Source organism: Lissotriton vulgaris, chromosome 7 (assembly GCF_964263255.1).
Source record: "Lissotriton vulgaris chromosome 7, aLisVul1.2, whole genome shotgun sequence".
Classification (NCBI taxonomy): domain Eukaryota; kingdom Metazoa; phylum Chordata; class Amphibia; order Caudata; family Salamandridae; genus Lissotriton; species Lissotriton vulgaris.
The window spans coordinates 1,390,618,058-1,390,623,057 of NC_141695.1; the positions used below are offsets into that span (position 1 = coordinate 1,390,618,058).

General features: G+C 45.8%; 4 non-coding genes across 4 annotated transcripts; 2 read left to right on the forward strand and 2 right to left on the reverse strand.

The window, feature by feature from the left end:
- Positions 1–797: 797 nt before the first annotated feature.
- On the reverse strand, positions 798–870 carry TRNAR-ACG (transfer RNA arginine (anticodon ACG)). The gene has a single exon. It is a non-coding gene; the product is annotated as a tRNA-Arg (tRNA).
- A 720-nt stretch (positions 871–1,590) lies between these two features.
- LOC147705049 (U6 spliceosomal RNA) lies at positions 1,591–1,697 on the forward strand. Its single transcript, XR_015297925.1, has one exon. It is a non-coding gene; the product is annotated as a U6 spliceosomal RNA (small nuclear RNA).
- Positions 1,698–2,709: 1,012 nt separating this feature from the next.
- TRNAR-ACG (transfer RNA arginine (anticodon ACG)) lies at positions 2,710–2,782 on the reverse strand. Its single transcript has one exon. It is a non-coding gene; the product is annotated as a tRNA-Arg (tRNA).
- Positions 2,783–3,502: 720 nt separating this feature from the next.
- On the forward strand, positions 3,503–3,609 carry LOC147705051 (U6 spliceosomal RNA). The gene has a single exon (XR_015297926.1). It is a non-coding gene; the product is annotated as a U6 spliceosomal RNA (small nuclear RNA).
- The last annotated feature ends 1,391 nt before the right edge of the window (positions 3,610–5,000 follow it).

Sequence of the window (5,000 nt, forward strand, 5' to 3'; positions counted from 1 at the left end):
CCTCACTGTCATTATTCTTCACCACCCCCAAATCTATACTGCTGCAGTGTTGTGTTGCTTCGTGGGAAGCAGGACAAAGAGAAGGGCAGGGCCTATGCAAATGAAGGCCTCAGGGATGTCTGGGAGTGCCTTTTTAGCAGTATTGTTAAAGTCCACCTTGCAACCGGATTGGTCGGGTAGGCTGAAAAACACCATGCCAGATTGGGCACCAGGTCTCTAGGCGCTTGGAGGACATATTGGGTCTACATCCCTCAGTTTCTGAGGTCCAAGAAATGTTCACCCTCTACCCTAATAGAGAGGTCTTGGCCGATCGTGGCTGAGAGGGGAAGAAGGTAGCAGTGCAAGATGCTTATGGGCCTTCTCTAATAATGGACCAACTTTCTCTCTCTCTCCTTACCTGTGGTTCTGCCTGGCTACTGGGGCTACCAGTTGTAAGCCTGCAGCCCACAGGGAGTTGGTTTGTTCCTCTCACACATGTAAATGGGTAAGCATTCAAGTGCACACACCTGCCTACGTCCACAGACCCTCGCGCACACACACTTTTGTCAACAAGCTTTTTCGCAATTAAGAGTATCAGGGACCAATGTTGAAATACAAAAGCAGCACACCACGTGACGGCCATCACATAGAGTCCAGCAGCAAATGGGAAACGTTTAACTAGCTGTGGTCCTATTACTTGCGCTCTACCGTGGAACAACTGCTGGATGAGTCCTGCTGGAGAATATTGAACCTACAACAAGTCTGAGGTAAATAAGAATTCCACAGGAATATAATCAAACAGGGACCTACAACCCTTCCGAGCCAGATAGGAGTCGAACCTACAATCTTCTGATCCGTAGTCAGACGCGTTATCCATTGCGCCACTGGCCCTATGTAGACTTATGCATCCTTTTGTCCTTAAGTGGGCTAGAAAGTGTGTGTGTGTGTGTGTGTGTGTGAAGGCACAAGGAAACCCATCTGACCTCCTGGAAGTCTGTTCTGTGAGGTTTTCCCAAGTTTTACAAAGGACTTTAGGAGAAGGAAGCACCTAAAAGCTAGGCGAAATGGTCCTAGATCCAAGGAAATCTTTTAGATCAGGCTCAGTTTCTTAAATAGTTTGCATTAACATAATCAGATCCAGGTCTGTGTGGGGCTGAGCTTGAGAACTCCTTAGTAAGTAGGCGTTTACAACAATAAGGGGTTTAATATTACAACACAGGCGAACATTCAGACACATTATCATAAGCTCACCTTGTCCAGGGACCCAAGCATGCTGCCTTTCCACTCTCAGAGCCCTTCACCTAACCTACTGTGCAGCTGTTTCACCTTTAATATCACTGTTCCACAGGCAGCGTGACGTCACAATGCTCCTTGTCTGTAGCCCGAACCAGGAGCCTTTGCAAACCTGGTATAATCTACATACTTACGGTGTATTTAGTCTTGGACCACAAATGCAGTGAAGAATAATGGATTGCTACTCTTCATACATTTTTGACCATTGGCTCAGATTTGAATGCGTACTGGCCATCTGAGCATCTCTGCCAGGCCACCCTATGTCTAGAGACTGTAGATTTAGAGAGTTTATAAACATTGTCAGTTCATCAATAAAGTGTGCTCGCTTCGGCAGCACATATACTAAAATTGGAACGATACAGAGAAGATTAGCATGGCCCCTGCGCAAGGATGACACGCAAATTCGTGAAGCGTTCCATATTTTTAACAGCTTTTAGGAGAGAAATCTTTTTTGTTTTCAAGACTAATTGAAAAAATAAAGCAGGTCCCAGTGCTGTCCCCGTGATATGTATTTTTCAATTAGTCTCTCCTCAACATTTTTAATGTATTTGCTTTGCAGTAAAGAAGGTGCGCTCTATGTTCAGCTGCATTTAGCAAGGAAGCCTGCAGGACTTCTGGGACTTTTCTTTCTCTTTTTTAGCCTCACTGTCATTATTCTTCACCACCCCCAAATCTATACTGCTGCAGTGTTGTGTTGCTTCGTGGGAAGCAGGACAAAGAGAAGGGCAGGGCCTATGCAAATGAAGGCCTCAGGGATGTCTGGGAGTGCCTTTTTAGCAGTATTGTTAAAGTCCACCTTGCAACCGGATTGGTCAGGTAAGCTGAAAAACACCACGCCAGATTGGGCACCAGGTCTCTAGGCGCTTGGAGGACATATTGGGTCTACATCCCTCAGTTTCTGAGGTCCAAGAAATGTTCACCCTCTACCCTAATAGAGAGGTCTTGGCCGATCGTGGCTGAGAGGGGAAGAAGGTAGCAGTGCAAGATGCTTATGGGCCTTCTCTAATAATGGACCAACTTTCTCTCTCTCTCCTTACTTGTGGTTCTGCCTGGCTACTGGGGCTACCAGTTGTAAGCCTGCAGCCCACAGGGAGTTGGTTTGTTCCTCTCACACATGTAAATGGGTAAGCATTCAAGTGCACACACCTGCCTACGTCCACAGACCCTCGCGCACACACACTTTTGTCAACAAGCTTTTTCGCAATTAAGAGTATCAGGGACCAATGTTGAAATACAAAAGCAGCACACCACGTGACGGCCATCACATAGAGTCCAGCAGCAAATGGGAAACGTTTAACTAGCTGTGGTCCTATTACTTGCGCTCTACCGTGGAACAACTGCTGGATGAGTCCTGCTGGAGAATATTGAACCTACAACAAGTCTGAGGTAAATAAGAATTCCACAGGAATATAATCAAACAGGGACCTACAACCCTTCCGAGCCAGATAGGAGTCGAACCTACAATCTTCTGATCCGTAGTCAGACGCGTTATCCATTGCGCCACTGGCCCTATGTAGACTTATGCATTCTTTTGTCCTTAAGTGGGCTAGAAAGTGTGTGTGTGTGTGTGTGTGTGTGAAGGCACAAGGAAACCCATCTGACCTCCTGGAAGTCTGTTCTGTGAGGTTTTCCCAAGTTTTACAAAGGACTTTAGGAGAAGGAAGCACCTAAAAGCTAGGCGAAATGGTCCTAGATCCAAGGAAATCTTTTAGATCAGGCTCAGTTTCTTAAATAGTTTGCATTAACATAATCAGTTCCAGGTCTGTGTGGGGCTGAGCTTGAGAACTCCTTAGTAAGTAGGCGTTTACAACAATAAGGGGTTTAATATTACAACACAGGCGAACATTCAGACACATTATCATAAGCTCACCTTGTCCAGGGACCCAAGCATGCTGCCTTTCCACTCTCAGAGCCCTTCACCTAACCTACTGTGCAGCTGTTTCACCTTTAATATCACTGTTCCACAGGCAGCGTGACGTCACAATGCTCCTTGTCTGTAGCCCGAACCAGGAGCCTTTGCAAACCTGGTATAATCTACATACTTACGGTGTGTTTAGTCTTGGACCACAAATGCAGTGAAGAATAATGGATTGCTACTCTTCATACATTTTTGACCATTGGCTCAGATTTGAATGCGTACTGGCCATCTGAGCATCTCTGCCAGGCCACCCTATGTCTAGAGACTGTAGATTTAGAGAGTTTATAAACATTGTCAGTTCATCAATAAAGTGTGCTCGCTTCGGCAGCACATATACTAAAATTGGAACGATACAGAGAAGATTAGCATGGCCCCTGCGCAAGGATGACACGCAAATTCGTGAAGCGTTCCATATTTTTAACAGCTTTTAGGAGAGAAATCTTTTTTGTTTTCAAGACTAATTGAAAAAATAAAGCAGGTCCCAGTGCTGTCCCCGTGATATGTATTTTTCAATTAGTCTCTCCTCAACATTTTTTATGTATTTGCTTTGCAGTAAAGAAGGTGCGCTCTATGTTCAGCTGCATTTAGCAAGGAAGCCTGCAGGACTTCTGGGACTTTTCTTTCTCTTTTTTAGCCTCACTGTCATTATTCTTCACCACCCCCAAATCTATACTGCTGCAGTGTTGTGTTGCTTCGTGGGAAGCAGGACAAAGAGAAGGGCAGGGCCTATGCAAATGAAGGCCTCAGGGATGTCTGGGAGTGCCTTTTTAGCAGTATTGTTAAAGTCCACCTTGCAACCGGATTGGTCGGGTAGGCTGAAAAACACCATGCCAGATTGGGCACCAGGTCTCTAGGCGCTTGGAGGACATATTGGGTCTACATCCCTCAGTTTCTGAGGTCCAAGAAATGTTCACCCTCTACCCTAATAAAGAGGTCTTGGCCGATCGTGGCTGAGAGGGGAAGAAGGTAGCAGTGCAAGATGCTTATGGGCCTTCTCTAATAATGGACCAACTTTCTCTCTCTCTCCTTACTTGTGGTTCTGCCTGGCTACTGGGGCTACCAGTTGTAAGCCTGCAGCCCACAGGGAGTTGGTTTGTTCCTCTCACACATGTAAATGGGTAAGCATTCAAGTGCACACACCTGCCTACGTCCACAGACCCTCGCGCACACACACTTTTGTCAACAAGCTTTTTCGCAATTAAGAGTATTAGGGACCAATGTTGAAATACAAAAGCAGCACACCACGTGACGGCCATCACATAGAGTCCAGCAGCAAATGGGAAACGTTTAACTAGCTGTGGTCCTATTACTTGCGCTCTACCGTGGAACAACTGCTGGATGAGTCCTGCTGGAGAATATTGAACCTACAACAAGTCTGAGGTAAATAAGAATTCCACAGGAATATAATCAAACAGGGACCTACAACCCTTCCGAGCCAGATAGGAGTCGCACCTACAATCTTCTGATCCGTAGTCAGACGCGTTATCCATTGCGCCACTGGCCCTATGTAGACTTATGCATCCTTTTGTCCTTAAGTGGGCTAGAAAGTGTGTGTGTGTGTGTGTGTGTGTGAAGGCACAAGGAAACCCATCTGACCTCCTGGAAGTCTGTTCTGTGAGGTTTTCCCAAGTTTTACAAAGGACTTTAGGAGAAGGAAGCACCTAAAAGCTAGGCGAAATGGTCCTAGATCCAAGGAAATCTTTTAGATCAGGCTCAGTTTCTTAAATAGTTTGCATTAACATAATCAGTTCCAGGTCTGTGTGGGGCTGAGCTTGAGAACTCCTTAGTAAGTAGGCGTTTACAACAATAA